The sequence below is a fragment of the Leuresthes tenuis genome, unplaced genomic scaffold (genome assembly GCF_036924035.1).
Source record: "Leuresthes tenuis unplaced genomic scaffold, fLeuTen1.0.hap1 SCAF_95, whole genome shotgun sequence".
Classification (NCBI taxonomy): Eukaryota; Metazoa; Chordata; class Actinopteri; order Atheriniformes; family Atherinopsidae; genus Leuresthes; species Leuresthes tenuis.
This window is the reverse complement of record NW_027325449.1, coordinates 1-22,711: the sequence shown is the minus strand read 5'-3', so window position 1 is coordinate 22,711 and position 22,711 is coordinate 1. Positions and strand designations below refer to the sequence as shown.

The 22,711-nt window shown below is 42.2% G+C and overlaps 4 non-coding genes across 4 annotated transcripts; 3 read left to right on the top strand and 1 right to left on the bottom strand.

Annotated features, from left to right (window-relative positions):
• Positions 1-742: 742 nt before the first annotated feature.
• Positions 743-856, top strand: LOC140286463 (U5 spliceosomal RNA). Its single transcript, XR_011911267.1, has one exon. It is a non-coding gene; the product is annotated as a U5 spliceosomal RNA (small nuclear RNA).
• Positions 857-1,164: 308 nt separating this feature from the next.
• On the top strand, positions 1,165-1,348 carry LOC140286458 (U2 spliceosomal RNA). The gene has a single exon (XR_011911264.1). It is a non-coding gene; the product is annotated as a U2 spliceosomal RNA (small nuclear RNA).
• A 15,211-nt stretch (positions 1,349-16,559) lies between these two features.
• LOC140286478 (U2 spliceosomal RNA) lies at positions 16,560-16,749 on the top strand. Its single transcript, XR_011911280.1, has one exon. It is a non-coding gene; the product is annotated as a U2 spliceosomal RNA (small nuclear RNA).
• A 4,746-nt stretch (positions 16,750-21,495) lies between these two features.
• On the bottom strand, positions 21,496-21,682 carry LOC140286457 (U2 spliceosomal RNA). Its single transcript, XR_011911263.1, has one exon. It is a non-coding gene; the product is annotated as a U2 spliceosomal RNA (small nuclear RNA).
• Positions 21,683-22,711: the final 1,029 nt, after the last annotated feature.

Below are 22,711 nucleotides of genomic sequence, written 5' to 3'. Positions count from 1 at the left end.
TATTTTCCTACAGCTCACTATGTGTGCGCACACCTTTATTCACAAACTCTTCAACTTATACTCTTTTACCAAAGCTGCTACAGCTCGATTGGCCGAATACCCTTAGATCCTATTTCGGTGAATTTGACATCTGCCTTACATGTAACAGATTAGCGGTTTAGCAGTTTTAATTTAGTTTGAGTGAAGGAATTCATTTTATAGCAAAATCCGAAATCGTGAAGAACTCAAGAAAGTAAGCTTATTCTCGGATTCCTGAAACTTTAGATTTGCTCTTTCTTTTACTGCCAAGTACAACGTTGTTTTTTTTTTGTTTAAATCTTTCTAGACATGGTAAATATGAAGGACAAAGCAGTTTTAACATAGTTTGAGTGAATTTATTCATTTTATTGATAAAATCCCAAGAGTCTGCTGAGAAAAGAGAGTGAATGCGAAGTAGACTTTAACACGGCTCTGGGAGCGAGCCGAGTGCGGGCTAACCGGGAGAATTGCTTGAAAGAAACGCGACACCGAATGAGCGGTCAGAACAAAGCCTCAATACGGGATTCTCGTGGTGTTTTTGTTGCTGCCTTGTCTTTTGCACAGAGTAAAAGACAAGGCAGCCATCAAATAGGGCCCGATTGTTCCTACTTGGTCAGCCGAGGAGCAAGGGGGGGAGCAAGCGTCTCAACCAAGCAAAGCTCACCATGGGGAAGGTGGCTATGGCAACTAGCCTGATGCCCTGCTCCCGCAGTGACGGATAATCGTACTCTGGTTTCTCTTCATAACATACAAGTCTTTCGCCTTTTACTAAAGACTTCCGTGGAGAGCAGCACTAATGAGTTGTTTCTATTATTGGCAGGCTTTACCTTTGCGGGTGAAGCCCTTTCTGTCTGTGCAAAAGAAATCTTGCTACTTTGCAGAGTGACTTCTCTGAGTAGAGTCGCCTTACTTGTTGCGATTGTGCCGATGTTCGAAGCTGGAGTGCAAAGTTGTTGCTTGAATGGTGCTTGCTGGAGCATGCGGGAGTGCAAAGTTATACCATTTAAAAGGGCTGAAGAGTGCTCAGTGCAGCGGGTGGGCGGAGGTGCAACGTGACACTCTGGCCACCTATGGCCATAAAAAGAACACTGCTACAAGTGCGCATTGTGCCAGCAAGGGCCCTCGGACCTGAAACAGTGGACAGTTATCGCTTCTCGGCCTTTTGGCTAATATCAAGTGTAGTATCTGTTCTTATCAGTTTAATATGTCCTCTATACGAGGACAACATATTAAATGGATTTTTAAGAATAGGAGTTGAAAAAGAAGCTTGCTCCGTTCACTCCAAGCCTCGACCCGGTACTGCAGTGCCGCTGGGAACGGTGCGCTCTCCTCTGCTCTTGTGAAAAAGCAAACAGCGGTGCAGGATGGAAGTTTCAGGGAGCCCAAGATGAAACTTTCTTTTAATCTGCTGAGAAAAGAGAGTGAATGCGAAGTGGACTTTAACACGGCTCTGGGAGCGAGCCGAGTGCGGGCTAACCGGGAGAATTGCTTGAAAGAAACGCGACACCGAATGAGTGGTCAGAACAAAGCCTCAATACGGTGTTCCCGTGGTGTTTTTGGCTGCCTTGTCTTTTTCACAGAGTAAAAGACAAGGCAGCCATCGAATAGATTGTTTCTACTTGGTCAGCCGAGGAGCAGGGGGGGGGGGGCAAGCGTCTCAACCAAGCAAAGCTCACCAAGTAGGAACAATCGGGCCCTTTTCGATGGCTGCAACACCTGAAAGAGATATTGATGCGAGACCCGATCAAATGCTTTTTCAAAGTCTAAATTTAAGATGACAAGCCGGGTGTTTCTGTCTCTAGCGTAATCAATGATGTCTCGAATCAGTACGAGGCTGTCGGTGAGTTGTCTCCCTGAGATGGCACAAGCTTGGTCTGGGTGAATTACCTCCTCTAAAACAGAGGACATCCGTGTCGCTAAAACCTTGCTAAAAAGTTTACAGTCAAAGTTTAAAAGTGTGATTGGCCTCCAATTCTTTAGGTCAGTCTTATCATTTTTTTTATAAAGTAGAGTCACTATTCCCACTCTAAAACTTTCAGGCAGTCGGTCGAGTTTTTCAAAATCTTTAAAAACATCTAAAATGTCTGATGATAAAAGGTCCCAATAGGTCAGATAGAATTCTGCAGGAAGCCCGTCTAAACCCGGAGCTCGACTTCTCTTAAAACCTGTTAGGCATTTTTTTAACTCTAAAGCAGTAAAATTCTGTGTCAAGTGTGCATTCTCTTTTACGGTTTTGTCAACGAATTTTAAGATTTCTGCCGATGTTTCCAAGTGCACTGGTTTCTCTTTGTACATGTTACTTTAAAAGGTATGTACAGTTTCAATCATCTCTTGTGTGGATTTTGTTAAAAACCCATCTTCTCTTTTTAGATTTTGATTACACTCCTTTTTATTTATAACTTTCTTTCTTTTTCACCTTCCTCAATTTCCTGCTCCCTGCTTCTTACAAAAATTCCTTTACTCTTTATTTCTGCTAAAACTGACATTTCCTTTTTGACATCTTTGATTTCTTCTTTAAAGTCTATGCCACACTGATTTAGTTTAAAGTAGCGCTGTAAGCGTTTATGTAGTCCCATCATACATCTATTCTCTTTCCTTTTTTTACGTTTACCTTGCTGTTTAAAAAAAGTCTGGGTCGTTTCCTTCACCATTTCCCACCATTGTGCATGTGTTTCGTAGAGGTCTTGAAGGGTCTGCCACTCTTTATAACATTCCCTGTACTGACTGACTATGATTTCATCCTCCAACAGGGAACAGTTGAGTTTCCACAGACCACTTCCTACCGTCACACCAGAAGGGGGTGAAAGGGTGCAGGAGAGCATAAGGTGGTCTGAAAAGAAAACAGGGGTTAATCTAACATCAGTGGGTGGGCAATCTCTAGTAAAGAAATAATCAATGCGAGAGGCTCTGGTGCCATCATGACTAAACCAGGTGAAGCCCTCCTCTCTGGGATGCATGGTTTTAAAACAGTCAGTAAGCTTAAAATCCCTGCATATGCCCTGAAGTAAAATCGAAGTCTTATCCACTTTAAAATCTACCCCTGCTCTTTTTCTATCTTTCCTGCTCAAGATACAGTTAAAATCCCCTCCTACAACTAAAGGTACTTGCCCTAGCATGTAAAGCTGTATATCTTCTAAAAGGTCATACCTTTCATTTTTTCCATTGAAACCATAAATATTTAAGAGGTTAAAGTCTTGCCCCATAAAATTCAAGTGTGCTAAAAGTGCCCGTCCGTCTCTCACCACTGTGCTACCTTTCACCAGAACATGCGGATTTTTAATTAGAATGGCCACACCATCATTTTTATTTTGATTTGAGCCACTCCATATCGATAAATGGGGCCACATTTCCTCCCATTGTCTATGGTTTTTTAAAAAAGGTAGTCCACATTCTTGTATTAAAAACACATCTGATTTAATGGAGTCTAAGAAGGATAAAATACTCTGGGCTCTTGTCTTTGATTTCACACTTCTCACATTTAGTGTTGAGAAGGTGAGAACCATTAAAAGCATAAAGGAAAGTAGGTATGTCATTTTCGTTTTTCTAAGTTATCAAAACAAATTACACACAGGTTATTTCTTGGGAAACTAGCTCTTCCTTCATTTCTTTAGGTGAAAAGTGAGTAGGGTGATCTATATTTCCTTTTCGGACTCTCGGTGTTGGCCTCTGACGCAATGTTGCATTTAACTTTGAGTCCCTGGGGGTTGATTGCAGAGCTGAAGTTAAAAAGGAGACCTCATTTCGTGAGTCGGAGGGGAAGACTCTAGGTTCTTCCACTGAAGAACTGTCTGAAAGGGACCTAACCCTTCCCCTCTTCTCTGATACCACTGGGGAATCAGAGGCTCAGATGCCGTCCTCTTCGGCTGTTGACCTTCGGGGAGGTGAGTATCTTGAGACGCTGTGTCGCTCAGCCTACTTTATTGGCTGAGCGACACAGCCAATAAAGTAGGCGCACATATTTTTTCACTTCTTCTCATAGTCATTGTCAGGCCCCGAAGAAATGTGTGATGTGCAGTGCAAATCAGTAGGTTGCATGAAATCAGAAAGGGGTGAAACTAACGCTTTTGCTTCTTCCACTAGTTGTTGTGAAAAAGGAGAGCTGGGAAGTTTCCACTCATAAGCATATGTAAGTGCCGATGAATCAAACTGCACTGCTGTGAAAACTTTGTCAGGCTGTAACATAACCTTAACACCCTCTGGTGTAGAAGTTAAAATAATGCCTAATTTACACATGAGATCACAGCCCATCAGGTTAATGGGACACAACTCTGATAACAAAAATGAGTGTTTGAAGGAGAGCTCATCGGGAGTGACAACACGCAATGGGCATTGTCATTTTCTCCTTCACAACCTGGCCTGAGGCAGACATACAGTAAACGTGGTTTCCACTTAACTTTGGAGGACAATCAAACTCCCCTGGCGTCACTACTGATGAACATAAGTTCCTATATTCTGAAAGAAATATCTTTGCTCTAGGACGGAAATAGCATGCAAAACTTTACTACGTGAATCACAGTCAGCAAGCGTTTCATCACTCTTCAGCTGTGGACAGTCCTTCTTCCAGTGTCCAGTCTGGCCACAGTAAAAACAAATATTCGGATCATAGCTCTGGCGTGGCCCATTTCGACCTCCTCTCCCACACGTCCACGTCTTCAACTTCGGCCTCGTCCTCTTTTTACACCAACTGCGTAATACATGGTCATGGCTGCCAAATGCAGCTCCTTTTCACACTTGTCCCTTTTGGTTGTCTTACGCGTCTCAACTTGGTTATGAGCATGGCAAACATATCGCGAACGTCAGCCAAACGAGGACCCTCACACCATCCCAATGTTCTTTACTTCAGTGGCGACATCTGGCATGAGGCCTTTAATTATTGCATTGCATGCAATACTCTCCCATGGTCCTGATTCATTACCCAAATCCCTTGGTCTCTGATGACCGCTGTGCTTGCTGACTTCCTCAAGGATGCGGTGTACAAAATCATCAGTCCCTTCACCGGGTTTCTGTTTGCAGGTGTAAATGTGGGACATATTGATTTTGGTTGGAAATATAGTGGTGATGGCTTGACACAGTCTTTGGATGGCTGCTTCATATTGAGCGTTATCATTATGTCCTCGTTCACTGTTGGTAGGTCGCAAATCCAGTTGTAGCATACTGGCCTCTATTTTGCAGAGGTCGGTCGGTTTGAACTTTTTTGCCAATATGCGACGCAATTCAACCCCAGTCGGGCAGATTGTGCGCAGAAATCTCGCAACTCGTCAGCAAAATGGGGTCCAGAAATCTCTGGATCTGGTAAGCATTGTTATGCTTCCATGATGTCAGTCTCAGTCCAGGGTCGATAAACCAGTAATGGTCCAGTGGGAACTGCAACTTTAACCATAGGCATGGTTTGAATCTGGTTTTGTTTTTTCTCACGTTTAGATCTCTGAAGTCCAGATTGTGGGTAAAGGATTTTTGTCACTTGCGTTAAAAGTTCTTGGGCAGGTACGCTGGAGAACCAAACATCTTCCTTTTCCTCATCATCAGACCTATGTAACTGATGTTGTGAGAATGATGGAATTTCTTCCCGAGGGAGTATGGAAGAAGTCCCTTCTTCCCGAGAGCCAGAGGCTTGTGGCAGGGCTGGCTGTTGTTGTTGCAGGGCAGGAGTCCAGGTCTGGATCCGGCACAGCTAATACTAAATTATTATCATCATTCCGTCATGGCATTTGTTTAACATTTTCCTTTCTTTCTCTTAATACACTTTATTTTTTCCAAAATTCTATACCTTTCTTACTTCTTATTTAAACTCAATTTTCTTTTTTTTGCTTCATCTCTTTCTCATATTTGCAAAACTTTTCTTCTAATTTTCTTATTTCTAACATACTAAAAGAACCTTCAGGTGGAAAACCTCTGGACCATATGTCTTTTTCATTTCATCATGCTTAGGTCCCCCGGTAGGGTCAAAAGTCTGAGACCTACTGTTTCCCATTCTCAGACTTGGAATGGGGAAATATATTCCTTCACTCAAAGGACGTCTCCAATGAGGACCTTAATCTGTACTCACACTTCTTCGGAGTACTTCACACTTCTTCGGACTGCTTCAAAAGTTTCACTTACCCATGAAATCTCTGTCTCACTAATGACACAACCGGGAAACACTCTTTTATTCAAATAAAAACTAAACAGCAGTCCTATCGTCTCAGACTATCATATTTCAAAAATGATCCCAGCGCTGGTATTCAAGAAAAGGACCTGCCAGTCCTCTCTCTCAGAAAAGGCCTTGGAGGTATGAGGCTGGAACAGCTACTTCAGTCCAGGCTGGCCATGCACTGCGATCCGGTCCAGAGACACCAGTCGAGGGATCCTGTTCGTGACGCCAAAATTGTGGTGGAAATTTAGTAACGCACAGAGTCAGTTATTTTCTTCTGAGGAGATAAGAGGCTTTAATAATAATATCTTGAAAGAGAGAACAACACAGTACAGAATACAGAGTTGCTCTGACCACTGAAGCAAAAACACACAGTTATATTGCCCGCTCATCACGTCATCTGTCTTTGGTTGATAGTTGATTGTTCTTCTAACTTTCCTCCCCAACCATCAGTTTAGGTTACCCAAAAGGAGTGTATTGCTCCATCACAAGTATGCTTCTTTCACATACAGGGTAATATGAAGAATTTTATGCCTAAAACCTATTTAGACATGCAAAAATATGAAGGACAAAGCAGTTTTAACTTGGTTTGAGTGAAGGAATTCATTTTATATCAAAATCCGGAATTGTGTAGAACTCGTGAAAAGAAGCTTATTCTTGGATTCCTGAAAAAATTTAGTGTTGTTGTTTCCTATCCTGAAACGTACTACGTTCGTTTTTGTTTAAAGCTATTTAGACATGGATAAATATGAAGGACAAAGCAGTTTTAACTTGGTTTGAGTGAAGGAATTCATTTTATATCAAAATCCGAAATTGTGTAGAACTCGTGAAAATAAGCTTATTCTCGGATTCCTAAAGGTTTAGTGTTGTTCTTTCCTATCCTGCAAAGTACAACGTTCTTTTTTGTTTAAAGCTATTTAGACATGGATAAATATGAAGGAAAAAGCAGTTTTAACTTGGTTTGAGTGAAGGAATTCATTTTATATCAAAATCTGGAATTGTGCATTATGTCAGCCGAATTGTAGTCTGAATACATTTATGCCAAACAGATTTGCTTTGCCAAGGGAAGTTTTATAAATGTTTATTGTTTATGTTTACAATATATAAACTAGCAGAATAATTAATTCATCCTCCTGGTCCCTCCCACCCCGGAGAGGGCAGCCAGAGACTGGCTGCAATAGGCATCCCCGCTACCTGGGACCCAACACAGGGCAGGAGGGCCTGATGTCCACCAGGCTCGGGGCCTGCAGTCACCATATTCCGGGAGCTACTGTACCCCCAGAAGGAACCCATCCCGCCCCACCCCACTCAACCCAACCCCACCCCGGAGGACCTCTACAAAAACAAACAAACAACAACAAAAATCAAACAAACAAACAAACAAATCACCCGGTCACACCAGTCGCAGCAGCGAGACCCACCATCACCCAGGCCCCCCCAGGCCCCCCCCAACAGGGGAAAAGCACACCCCCACACAGACCCCCTCCCCCTCACCGCACGCCCCAACACCCTAAAGAAAATAACCACCTGCGGACACCTTGGAGTTCCCAGAGCAACAAGGCCGGCACCAGGACCTGCACCAACCCACGCATATTGTGGCATGTCCAGGGCAACCCAGACCCCCCAGGCACAGGCAGGGCCCCGCCCCGGGCGCAAGGCAGCGGCAAGCCACCAGGTCCAGGCCCAGCTCCACCACCCACGCCAGAGCGGCCCGGTCACCCGGTACAGAGCCAGCAGCCACCACCCCAAGGCCCCTAAGGGACCCCGCCCCACACCGCAAGACAGCCCCACCCGCAAGCCCCCAAAACTGCCCTCCAAGCCCGACACACAGTCCCCCCCAGCAATGACCAACCCGGTCCCCACGACCCGAGAGACCACCAGACGCCCGAAGCCACACAGCCCCCCCCAGCACACACCCAACCGCCCAGAGCGACGGGACAGCAACCCACCACCAACACTATGTGATCAAGCTAATCAGAGGAGACCAGAGAGAATTAAATTCAGCCAATTGATGTTTTGAGGAGGCAGACATTGTTTCCATGCTAATATAATCTAAAAGAAAATTTCTAAACTGGTTAATACACAGATTGTTCTTCGCTTTCCAGTTCATGAGAATAGTTTTCTTTGCTATACATAACACTGTGAGGATCATGTGTGCTAAGCTAAATTCCACGTTGATGTTGTCTAAGTCACCCAGTATGCACAGTGTGGGGCATGCAGGAATGCTACACTTTAGCCATGTTGATAGGTCCGCACAGACTTCAAGCCAGAACTTCTGGACAGGCGCACAAAAAAACAAAGCGTGTGCATAATCATCAGGTGTGTTATCTGTGCAATGTGAGCAGATGTTTGAGTGTGTTAGACCCATCCTGAACATCCTTTGTCCTGTATAGTGTGTTCTATGAAGAATTTTGTATTGTATGAGCTGTAAATTAGGATTTTGAGTCATTCTGAAGGTGTTCAAACATATTTGTGGCCAGAAGCTATGACTAGAACTGATGGATAAATCTGCCTCCCATTTTGAGGATGGTAGAGACATTGTGTCATCTATCTTAGACAATAATTCATATATTTTTGATAGTAGTTTTGGGGTGCAGATGCTTAGAAATTCTGCTACCCTAATCGGGAGTTGTAAGTCTGGTTGGTGGAGGATATATTTCTTTGTTATTATAGACTTAAGTTGTTGATATTCTAGGAATTTATTGCTGCCTATCTCATGTTGTGATATGAGCTCATCAAATGAAATAAAATGTCCATTTTGGATTATATGTTCCAGATGTTTGATTCCTTTGATCTTCCAGAGAGTAAAGTTTAGCATTTTTTTGTTTTGCAGGATGTCAGGATTGTTCCAGATGGGTGTAAGCTTACACGGGACAAGTGAAGACTTTGTTATTTTAAGAAATTCCCACCAGGCTGTCAGAGAGGTGCTGATGTTAATGCTTTTGAAACATTTGTGATTTTTTACGTTTTGACTAATAAGTGGCAGGTCAGAGATTTCCAGATTATCACACAATGCTTGTTCTATATTTATCCATGTTCATCTATTGGGCTAGGTTTAAACCATTTTGATATATACCGTAACCTATTGGCTAAGGAATAGTGCTGAAAATTAGGTAAATCTAATCCACCACTGTCCTTGGTCTTCTGGTCTTCTGTCTTCTGTTTGTTTTTCCACAGAAATTTGGAGATGCATGAATCTAGTGACTTAAACCAAGTAGCAGGTTGGTTTTATGGGGATCATTGAGAACAAATAGTTAACTTTTGGTAGTATCATCATTTTAATGGTTGTAACTCTCCCCATAAGTGATATAGGTAAGGACTTCCAACGAGAGAGATTGTCCTCTACTGTCTTTAATAATTGCACATAAATTAGCTTTGTTAGCTCTGAGAGCCTGGAGGAAATGTTTATGCCTAAATATCTAATATTTCCTGACTGTAAAGTGATCGCAGGTATATTCTGGACCCTACAGTTAATGGGCAGAACTGTGGTCTTAGACCAATTGATAGAGTAGTCAGAAAGTGCTGAGAATTTATTTATGAGTGTGATCGTGTGAGTGAGAGACGTCTGTGAGTTCTGAAGGAAAAGTAATACATCATCAGCATAAAGACTTATTTTATGCTCAATATTTTGGGGTTGGATGTCTTTAATATTTCTATCTTGTCTGATAGCAGCTGCTAAAGGTTTGATGAAATTAGCAAAAAGTGAGGGAGAAAGTGAGCAACCCTGTCTTGTACTTCTCTGCAGACTGAAGCTTGGAGAAGTTTGATCATTTGTCCTGACACTTGCATTTGGGGAGTCAGTTATTTTCTTGTGAGGAGATAAGAGACTTTAATAATAATATCTTGCAAGAGAGAACAACACAATACAGAATACAGAGTTGCTCTGACCACTGAAGCAAAAACACACAGTTATATTGCCCGCTCATCACGTCATCTGTTTTTGGGTATAATTGATTGTTCTTCTAACTTTCCTCCCCAACCATCAGTTGAGGTTACCCAGACACACTCGTAAATACCAGCCTAACCCTGTCCCCCCTAAAGTGCAGCTATCTCATTATAACAAGCCCACCATTGTAAAGAGGAATTTAAGAAAACAGGGCAGGGTGGTACCTTGCAGCTCGGTCATTTGCAGGTTATACACAGTAACACTCAATACAATGCATATAAGAATTATTTTCCATTACATTCCTCCCTTTTGATTATAATAATACCATTATATTAATCAACCCAAAAGAAACAAGGAAAATAATAACTTTATCTGTAAAACATCAGCCTGCATTTGCACACAACGTGAGTTTAAAATGCAGGCATCATAGTAATAAAGGGTCCAATGATAAACAATCAAAACATGAACAATTAAACATGATTATCTTCATCCCTCTCTAAGTCAGCGTCACTAGAGGAAAGATTTTGAAAGCAAGAAAGTTATTTGAGTCATTTGGTCTTTTTCACACTGTTGTTTAGATGGACTACATAAAAGGATGTCATCCACATACTGCAAAAGAGCAGAGCCTGTGGTTGATTGAAGTTAATCCAGACTAGCTTTGAGGGCAGCATTGTAAATAGTGGGACTTTCACAGTACCCCTGGCATAACCAGGTAAAAGTCCAAGATCTCCCTTCAAACTAAAAAGCAAACCAAAATAGGCTATCAGGGTGCACTGGCGACAAGTCAACCACTGAGAAAAACTGTGCATCTGATGTAATTTGAGACAAAATAGTGTGTGGGTTGGGCACAGTAGGAGCATGTGGCTGAACTGCAGCATTCACCGCTTGGAGGTCCTGTACAAAACGCCATTCATCTGGCTGGCCAGCATCTTTAATCTTTTTAACAGGAAACAATGGAGTTAAGCACAGGTGAATTTTCAAAAGGAACAATAACGCCTGTTTTCTGAAAAGATTGAAAAACAGGTTTAATCCCTTTAATTGCTTCAGGCTTAAAAGGGTATTGTTTTTTACATGGACAAAAGTCTGATTTAGGGGTGACAATTACTGGTTCACAGCCTTTTATCAACCCCACATCATATTTGCTCTTAGCCCAAAGATCATTGGGCACTTCAGCCAACATGGGTATCGAAGACAAATCTGTTTCAGATAAAAAACATGCTTCAAAATGTGATTCTGTGGTAGGAATTAAGTCCACAGTTCTTTGACAATGCATTGTACTCAAAAATGTTTTTTTGTATGCTGACAATCGTTCAGAAAACATAAAATTTGGATCAGCAGGTGAAACAGTCCACTCCATTTCTTTCTGACATGTAGCAACAAACTCTCCCACACCTTGTCACTGCCAGTGTGTACGTTTGGCCAAGGAAATGTGAGGGCGAGTACCACAAACATTAAAAAAATCGAAGTGCTCTGGAGTGAGCGACACAGCCAATAAAGTAGGCGCACATATTTTTTCACTTCTTCTCATAGTCATTGTCAGGCCCCAAAGAAATGTGTGATGTGCAGTGCAAATCAGTAGGTTGCATGAAATCAGAAAGGGGTGAAACTAACGCTTTTGCTTCTTCCACTAGTTGTTGTGAAAAAGGAGAGCTGGGAAGTTTCCACTCATAAGCATATGTAAGTGCCGATGAATCAAACTGCACTGCTGTGAAAACTTTGTCAGGCTGTAACATAACCTTAACACCCTCTGGTGTAGAAGTTAAAATAATGCCTAATTTACACATGAGATCACAGCCCATCAGGTTAATGGGACACAACTCTGATAACAAAAATGAGTGTTTGAAGGAGAGCTCATCGGGAGTGACAACACGCAATGGGCATTGTCATTTTCTCCTTCACAACCTGGCCTGATGCAGACATACAGTAAACGTGGTTTCCACTTAACTTTGGAGGACAATCAAACTCCCCTGACGTCACTACTGATGAACATAAGTTCCTATATTCTGAGAGAAATATCTTTGCTCTAGGACGGAAATAGCATGCAAAACTTTACTACGTGAATCACAGTCGGCAAGCGTTGCTTCACTACACAGAGCAGGAAAAATGTGTGAGTGTGTTTGTGCTATCACCCATTAGTGGAGGCTCCGCTGCCGTGTGACGTCCAGAACCTGCCTCCCACCCTCAGTCAGCCTTTTGCCCAATTTCATCACTTTTTAGCTGTGGACAGTCCTTCTTCCAGTGTCCAGTCTGGCCACAATAAAAACAAATATTCGGATCATAGCTCTGGCGTGGCCCATTTCGACCTCCTCTCCCACACGTCCACGTCTTCGACTTCGGCCTCGTCCTCTGTTTACACCAACTGCGTAATACATGGTCATGGCTGCCAAATGCAGCTCCTTTTCACACTTGTCCCTTTTGGTTGTCTTACGCGTCTCAACTTGGTTCTGAGCATGGCGAGCATATCGGCGAACATCAGCCAAACGAGGACCCTCACACCATCCCACGTAAATGTTCTTTACTTCAGTGGCGACATCTATATAATATTGTCTGGGTCCCGTTAAAACATGTATTTGTCTTGTTTGCTTTAAAACAAGTATTCCCCATTTTCTATCCCTTCAGTAGCCAACCAGTTTGTATGGAGTACACTGGAGCAACTTGACTGATCAGTAAAACACTGCTTTTGTTGTCACCGCAAGGCTTCCCCCGTCGGTTGTTTCACTGAGACACTACTGAGTAACTACAACTCAACCCAGTTTATACACATAACATTCATATACATACTAACAAACAAACAAACAATAATTTATCGCAATTTTCTCATCTCTGTTTGAACGTACACCCAGGTAAATATTCCTGTAGTCTTCTCATACCGACTATGGACCCATTCATTGTTTAACTTCACTGTTTTGCAAATCCTAATTGAATATTACACATTGACATTGAACTTTACTGGATAAGCAGGTCTTCATTGCATTCAGCAGCCTATATGTGAGCATCTATGTGTAAGCTGTTCTTCTTTGCATTTATCAGCAGCAAGCAATTCTTCACTGCACATGCATATGTAAATAGTAAAACAATTCCAATGTGTTAGCGAAACCTTCTATATCACAGTGGTTTCTAAGATCTATTTTAAGTTCTTTGCCATCAGTGAGATGACATAGCTTACAAAGTGTGTCAAATTATCACTGAAGATCTTTTCAGGAATTTCAAATCTAGAAATGAGTTATTTTACGCGTGATTTTGCTACTGAGAGTGCATCTGCTTGTGCACATGGAAATATTTCAGACCATTTGGTAAAAACATCTGTTGTCACTGAGCAGAATCGTTTCCCTTAACATTAATTTAGTTCAATGAAATCTACACAATAATGAAATAATGAAATCCAAACAAATATGTTGAAAAAGATACACTGGCTTAGGGAATTATCTTCGTTTTGGTCTTAGATTGCCCTGTGGAATGTATTTTGCACATATTTGACCTGCTAGACAAAACTTTATTCATTTATTTATTCTAAAAAAAAAAATTCAATAATAAGTAAAACCATATGCTGTAAAAACCTTGTTCATTATTGCTTCCATCCCTCCTGTTGAGACATGACATGGTCCGTGGCTCAATACTGCAGCATATTTAAACAAATTCTTTGGCAGTATGGTTTTCCTTCCGGTCATTCATACGAGTCTATTGTAAATGGCAATTGAATAACATCTAATAATGCTAAAATATTTGTAGTTTATACATTTAGCTGTGGATGTCAACATACCTGTTTTTCCAATGCTGTGTTAACACATGTACAGTTGAGAAGGCATACTGACTGTCAGTGTAAACGTTAACAACCTTTTTGTTATTTAATTTACAAGCTTCAGTTAAAGCTACCAATTCGACTGCTTGAACAGAGTAATTTTTTGGTAGTGGTTGTTTTAAGAAAACTTCAGTTTCTGTTACTACTGCAAATCCTGTAGCATTTGTGCCATCAGGGTTTTTTGCTTGACCTGTTGAATAAATATAGTTATTTCTGCATTTTCATAACGTATATCAGTTAAGTCTGGCCTGGGTAAAACACTGATGGTTATTTCTGACATGCAATCATGAGGCTTTCCATCTGTGGGGTAGGTAGCAGTGTGGATGGATTAAGTGTAGCACATCTCTCGACAACAAGGTGTGGCTGTGAAAGAAGAACTGTTATGTAGGAGAGATGTCTGGTAAAGATATTTTGTTAAGTAACCATATCACAGCCACTGCATGAGGTACCTTAAGTGTTAATGGGTGAAATAACACCATTATTGTTGATGCCTGCACTGCCAATGGCTTCTGGCCATTGATTCAAAAGTACGATCTCGTCCCTGTTTCCCCCTTTCAGTGGACACTGGCCCCTAATTACCGCAATTCAGCAGGGGGTCTTTCATTAGGAGTACTGGACTCCCCCGTGCACGGTTTCAGCTCCGACCCTGGAAAGCGGAAAAAACGTTGAGATCTGGTTTGAGGACCCAATTGTTGAGAAAAGTCTCTCAATGAGACTCAGAGTTGCTGGAGTCAGTTAATGCAAATGTTTAATCTTGCAGCAAGTTCAAGAATGTGTGTGTGTATGGGTGTATGTGTGCGAACGTGTGTGAGTTTGTGTGTGTGAGAGTTTAAAGAACCTGTTATCCACATGCCGGTCTTAAGTAGTATGGCACAGGTCCAGCCTGTCTCATCTTTTTTGGAAGGTCCAGCGCTCGGCCGTAACCCTTCTGTCTGTTTGGACTCTCACATACATTCGGTTAATCATAGAAAAACGAGAACAAAACTTTTTAGCCCCTTAAATTCATAAAACAGACATGGTGCAGTTATTTCCATTCTAGAAAATAAGAGTAATCACCACCATTCCTATAAATTCTGGATATTCTAACAATCTGAATCTTTTTTAAATGTTCGATGAAGCCCTTTGCTGTTCTGTTTAGAGACTCAGCTGATCATAAACCAAGTTTTGCTCTTGAACCAAGCTTCTAAACTCTTCACCTTTTTCATTTCTCAGTTAGTATTCACTTTAAAACTGATTAAAAGAAAAATTAAATGAATGCCTATCAACAAATATGGGATCTAAACTCTAGTGCTTTCTCTAAAATAATTTCCTTTCTCAATTCAGAAATGTGTGTGTGTAAGTCACAACACCCGTGACACCAAAATGGCTTTCTTTTCTCTCTTTTCTCTACACTCTGCACTGTGAGCACACACACCAAATCAGAAAGGCTTTTTTCTCTCTTTTCTACATTATGGACTGTGGGGACACAAAACCGCTCTCTCTCTTTTTTTTTTTTGATTGTGTGCCAGGGCGTTGTCTCACGTATTAGATTATGCTTAAGATACGAATGGGTTTATCAGTCACATCAGAATCCATACATACTGATCCTCCCGTAATAAAATGGTCGGATCTTATCAAACACACTTTGTTTCTTGTGACAAGTCAGCGAAACAGCGTATACACGTCAAGACACTGAATCAAGTTTGCCACAAGAACTCATAAGTTTGGCAGTATTGCTCTGCCGTCAGCAATCATACACCCATTTTATTTTCATGAGACATGTGCAGGCACCTGTTCATCTACTGTTCTATCACTATGAATTAGTTTATCTATTATCAATAAGGATACTTCTACAACTACTATCAAAGTATGTCCGGACTTCTTATGTTGTCAGTTGCTATATATGAATAAGTGGGTTGCTACTGAAAAGCATTAAGCATGTCACACAGCCCAAACATATAACATTTCAGGACACACCACACAGTTAACAACCACAGTGAAGCGTGTCAAAGCCCAAACATGTAACATTCAACAGGACACTTACACAACACATTCAAATCAAACAGTCAGACAACATACAAGAACAAATACCCCAGCCGGCATTGCTCCCTGCCTATTTTCCTACAACTCACTATGTGTGCGCACACCTTTATTCACAAACTTTTACCGAAGCTGCTACAGCTCGATTGGCCAAATACCCTTAGATCCTATTTCGGTGAATTTGACATCTGCCTTGTATGTAACAGATTAGCAGTTTAGCAGTTTTAATTTAGTTTGAGTGAAGGAATTCATTTTATAGCAAAATCCGAAATCGTGAAGAACTCATGAAAGTAAGCTTATTCTCGGATTCCTGAAACTTTAGATTTGCTCTTTCTTTTACTGCAAAGTACAACGTTGAGCAGCACTAATGAGTTGTTTCTATTTTTGGCAGGCTTTACCTTTGCGGATGAAGCCCTTTCTGTCTGTGCAAAAGAAATCTTGTTACTGTGCAGAGTGACTTCTCTGAGTAGAGTCGCCTTACTTGTTGCGACTGTGCCGATGTTCGAAGCTGGAGTGCAAAGTTGTTGCTTGAATGGTGCTCGCTGGAGCGTGTGGTAGTGTAAAGTTATACCATTTAAAAGGGCTGAAGAGTGCTCAGTGCAGCGGGTGGGCGGAGGTGCAAAGTGACACTATGGCCATAAAAAGAACACCGCTACAAGTGCGCATTGTGCCAGGAAGGGCCCTCGGACGTGAACCAGTGGACAGTTATCGCTTCTCTGCCTTTTGGCTAAGATCAAGTGTAGTATCTGTTCTTATCAGTTTAATGTCTGATATGTCCTCTATGCGAGACTACATATTAAATGGATTTTTATCAATAGGAGTTGAAAAAGGAGCTTGCTCCGTTCACTCCAAGCATCGACCCGGTACTGCAGTGCCGCTGGGAACGGTGCGCTCTCCTCTGCTCTTGTGAAAAAGCAAACAGCGGTGCAGGATGGAAGTTTCAGGGAGCCTAAGATGAAACTTTCTTTTAATCTGCTGATAAAAGAGAGTGAATGCGAAGAAGACTTTAACACGGCTCTGGGAGCGAGCCGAGTGCGGGCTAACCAGGAGAATTGCTTGAAAGAAACGCGACACCGAATGAGCGGTCAGAACAAAGCCTCAATACGGTGTTCCTGTGGTGTTTTTATAAAATGCGGTGTAAAAAAAGGTGTGAATGCCCCATAGAAAACTAAAAGGTGGAGCGGAAGTGTTCGGCTGCAAGAAGGTGTGAATGTCCGACTATATTTGGTGAAAAGCAGGTGAAGCAAGGTCTGAATGCCCAATCTTACATCATCAAAAGCGAGATCAGAGGTGTTTGGCGGCAAGAAAACGGGTAAGGTGTGAATGACCGACTAAATATCAACAAAAGTGGGGGCGGAGGTCTTCGGATGCAAGTAGGTGTGAATATCCCACCATACAAGTATGGTGGAGAGGAAGCTGTGAATAGCCGACCATAGTTTGCAAAAAGTGGGTGAGAAAAGGTGCGAATGTCCAACCATACATGATCAAAACAGGGAGCGGAGGTGTTTGGCTGCGACAAGGTGTGAATGTCCACCCATAATTAATGAAAAGCGGGCAACAAGTAGGTTTGAATGCCCAACCATACATCAACAAAAACAGGAGTGGATGTGTTTGGCTAGAAGAAGGTTTGAATGTCCGAGCATAGTTTGTAAAAAGAGGGAGTGGAGGTTTTCGGCTACAAGAAGGTTTGAATGTACGACCATAGTTTGTAAAAAGCGGGTAAGAAAAGGTGCGAATGCCCGAACATACACCATCAAAAGAGGGAGCGGAGGTGTTCCGCTGAAAGACGGTGTGAATGTCCGACCATAGTTGGTAAAAAGCGGGTAAGAAAAGGTTCGAATGCCCGAATATATACCATCAAAAGCGGAAGCGGAGGTGTTCGGCTGTAAGAAGTTGTGAACGTCCGACCAAAGTTTGTAAAAAGCAGTTAAGAAAAGGTTCGAATATCCAACCAAACATAATAAAAAGTGGGAGCAGAGCTGTTCGACTGCAAGTAGGTGTGAATGTCCAGCCATAATTCCTGAAAAATGGGTAAGAAAAGGTGCGAATGCCCAACCATACATCATCAAAAGAAGAAGTGGATGTGTTCTGCTACAAGAAGGTTTGAATGTCCGACCATAGTTTGTAAAAAGTGGGTAAGAAAAAGTTCGAATGCCCGAACATACACCATCAAAAGAGGGAGCGGAGGTGTTCCGCTGTAAGACGGTGTGAATGTCCGACCATAATTGGTAAAAAGCGGGTAAGAAAAGGTTAAAATACCCGACTGTACACAATCAATAGCGGGAGCGGAGTTGTTCAGCTACAAGAAGGTGTGAAAGTCCGACCATGGTTTGTAAAACGCGGGTAAGACAAGGTGCGAATGCCCGACAATGTATGATCAAAAGAGGGAGCGGAGGTGTTCAGCTGCAAGGTCTGAATTTCCAACCGTAATTTGTAAACACCGTTGAAGAAAAGCCTCGAAAGCCCGACTATACACCATCAAAAGCGGGAGCAGAGGTGTTCAGCTGCACACAATCAGGTTTTTGCAAATTATGATCTGACATTCACACATGCTTTTGATGATGTATGGTTGGGCATTCGCACCTTTTTTTACCCATTTTTCAGGAATTATGGGTAGACATTCACACCTTCTTGCAGCTGAACACCTCCTCTCCCGCATATGATCATGTGCGGTTTGATATTCGAAAATTTTCTTTCATGTTTTCTAGCAATTATTGATTGACATTCAGACCTTCTTGCAGCTGAACCCCTCTGCTCCCGCTTTTGATGGTGTATAGTCGGGCTTTCGAGCCTTTTCTTCCCCGGTTTTTACAAATTACGGTTGGACATTCAGACCTTCTTTTAGCCGAAAACCTCTGCTCCCTCTTTTGATCATACATTGTCGGGCATTCGCACCTTTTCTTACCCGCTATTTACAAAAAATGGTCGGCCATTCACACCTTCTTGTAGCCGAACACATTCGCTCCCGCTATTGATTGTGTACAGTCGGGTATTTTAACCAACTACGGTCGGACATTCACACCTTCTTATGGCGGAACACCTCCGCTCCCTCTTTTGATGGTGTATGTTCGGGCATTCGAACCTTTTCTTACCCGCTTTTTACAAACTATGCTCGGACATTCAAACCTTCTTGTAGCCTAACACATCCAGTCCTGCTTTTGATGATGTATGGTTGGGCATTCGCACCTTTTTTTTTACCCATTTTTGAGGAATTATGGGTGGACATTCACACCTTCTTGCAGCTGAACACCTCCTCTCCCACTTATGATCATGTGCGGTTGGATATTCGAAAATTTTCTTTCATGTTTTCTAGCAATTATTGATGGACATTCAGACCTTGTTGCAGCTGAACCCCTCTGCTCCCGCTTTTGATGGTGTATAGTCGGGCTTTCGAGCCTTTTCTTCCCCGGTTTTTACAAATTATGGTTGGACATTCAGACCTTCTTTTAGCCGAAAACCTCCGCTCCCTCTTTTGATCATACATTGTCGGGCATTCGCACCTTTTCTTACCCGCTATTTACAAAAAATGGTCGGCCATTCACACCTTCTTGTAGCCGAACACATTCGCTCCCGCTATTGATTGTGTACAGTCGGGTATTTTAACCAACTACGGTCGGACATTCACACCTTCTTATGGCGGAACACCTCCGCTCCCTCTTTTGATGGTGTATGTTCGGGCATTCGAAACTTTTCTTACCCGCTTTTTACAAACTATGCTCGGACATTCAAACCTTCTTGTAGCCTAACACATCCAGTCCTGCTTTTGATGATGTATGGTTGGGCATTCGCACCTTTTTTTTTACCCATTTTTGAGGAATTATGGGTGGACATTCACACCTTCTTGCAGCTGAACACCTCCGCTCCCGCTTTTGATGGTGTATAGTTGGGCTTCCGAGCCTTTTCTTCCCCGGTTTTTACAAATTATGGTTGGACATTTAGACCTTCTTGCAGCCGAAAACCTCCGTTCCCTCTTTTGATCATACATTGTCGGGCATTCGCACCTTTTCTTATCCGCTTTTTACCAATTATGGTCGGATATTCACACCTTCTTACAGCGAAAAACCTCCGCTCCCTTTTTTGATCATTTATGGTCTGGCAATACTACCTTTTCGTACCCGTTTTTGACTAATTATGGCTGGACATTCACAGCTTCTTGCAGCCGAACACCTCTTCTCCCGCTTTTGATGATGAATGGTCCGGCATTCTTACCTTTTCTAACACATTTTTCAGCAATTATTGTCGGTCATTCACACCTTTCTCATCAGCTTTTTGCAAATTATGATCTGACATTCACACCTACTTGCAGCCGAACAACTCGGCTTCCGCTTTTGATGGTGTATATTTTGGCATTCGAACCTTTTCTTACCCGCTTTTTACCAACTATGGTCGGACATTCACACCTTCTTACAGCGGAACACCTCCGCTCCCTCTTTTGATGGTGTATGTTCTGGCATTCGAACCTTTTCTTACCCACTTTTTACAAACTATGCTCGGACATTCACACCTTCTTACAGCGAAACACCTCCGCTCCCTCTTTTGATTTTGTATGTACGGGCATTCGAACCTTTTCTTACCCGCCTTTTACAAACTATGGTCGGACATTCAAACGTTCTTGTGGCCGAACACATCCACTTCTGCTTTTCATGATGTATAGTTGGGCATTCACACCTTTTCTTACCCATTTTTCAGTAATTATTGGTGGACTTTCACACCTTCTTGTAGCCGAACAACTCCGCTTCCGCTATTGATTGTGTACAGTCAGGTTTTTTAACCTTTTCTTACCCGCTTTTTACCAACTATGGTCGGACATTCACACCGTCTTACAGCGGAACACCTCCGCTCCCTCTTTTGATGGTGTATGTTCGGGCATTCGAACCTTTTCTTACCCGCTTTTTACAAACTATGCTCGGACATTCAAACCTTCTTGTAGCCGAACACATCCACTCCTGCTTTTGATGATGTATGGTTGGGCATTCGAACCTACTTGTTGCCCGCTTTTCATTAATTATGGGTGGACATTCACACCTTGTCGCAGCCAAACACACTCCGCTCCCTGTTTTGATCATGTATGGTTGGACATTCGCACCTTTTCTCACCCGCTTTTTGCAAACTATGGTCGGCCATTCACAGCTTCCTCTCCACCATACTTGTATGGTGGGATATTCACACCCACTTGCATCCGAAGACCTCCGCCCCCACTTTTGTTGATATTTAGCCGATCATTCGCACCTTACCCGCTTTTGGCAAACTATGACCTTCTTGCCGCCAAAAACCTCTGATCTCGCTTTTGATGATGTAAGGTTGGGCATTCAGACCTTGCTTCACCTGCTTTTCACCAAATATAGTTGGACATTCACACCTTCTTGCAGCCGAACACTTCCGCTCCACCTTTTAGTTTTCTATGGGGCATTCACACCTTTTTTTACACCGCATTTTATAAAAACACCACAGGAACACCGTATTGAGGCTTTGTTCTGACCGCTCATTCGGTGTCGCGTTTCTTTCAAGCAATTCTCCTGGTTAGCCCGCACTCGGCTCGCTCCCAGAGCCGTGTTAAAGTCTGCTTCGCATTCACTCTCTTTTCTCAGCAGATTAAAAGAAACTTCCATCCTGCACCGCTGTTTGCTTTTTCACAAGAGCAGAGGAGAGCGCACCGTTCCCAGCGGCACTGCAGTACCGGGTCGATGCTTGGAGTGAATGGAGCAAGCTCCTTTTTCAACTCCTATTGATAAAAATCCATTTAATATGTAGTCCTTGCATAGACATATCACATATTAAACTGATAAGTACAGATACTACACTTGATCTTAGCCAAAAGGCTAGAACCAGAATCATTCTTCAGGAATCCGAAAATAAGCTCTATTTTATGAGTTATGCACGAATTCGGATTCTCCTATAAAACGAATTCCTTAACACAAACCAAGTTAAGACTGCTTTGTCCTTCATATTTATTCATGTCTAATCAAGTTTCAACGATAAACAACGTTGTACTTTGTAGAATGAGAAAGAACTTCTTCAGCAATAAGCATCTCTCGACATATGACGAAGTACAGATTTTGCTATAAAATGAATTCCTTCTATCAGCCTGACTTAAAACTGTTTGTCCTCCTTATTTATCCACTTCAAATCAAGTTTCAACAAATAAAAAAATGTTGTAGTTTGAGAAAGTACAACTTAATCTTCAGCAATCAGTATAAAAAGAGGTGCAAATGCCAACCATACATACCTAAAAGGTGGTAATCGAGCTGTAGCAGCTTCGGTAAAAGAGTATAAGTTGAAGAGTTTGTGAATAAAGGTGTGCGCACACATAGTGTGCTGTACGAAAATAGGCAGGGAGCAATGCCGGCTGGGGTATATGTTCTTGTATGTTGTCTGACTGTTTGATTTGAATGTGTTGTGTAAGTGTCCTGTTGAATGTTACATGTTTGGGCTTTGACACGCTTCACTGTGGTTGTTAACTGTGTGGTGTGTCCTGAAATGTTATATGTTTGGGCTGTGTGACATGCTTAATGCTTGTCAGTAGCTACCCACTTATTCATATATAGCAACTGACAACATAAGAAGTCCGGACATACTTTGATAGTAGTTGTAGAAGTATCCTTATTGATAATAGATCACTAATTCATAGTGATAGAACAGTAGATGAACAGGTGCTTGCACATGTCTCACGAAAATAAAATGGGTGTATCATTGCTGATGGCAGAGCAATACTGCCAAACTTATGAGTTCTTGTGGCAAACTTGATTCAGTGTCTTGACGTGTATACGCTGTTTCGCTGACTTGATTGTCACAAGAAACAAAGTGTGTTTGATAAGATCCGACCATTTTATTACGGGAGGATCAGTATGTATGGATTCTG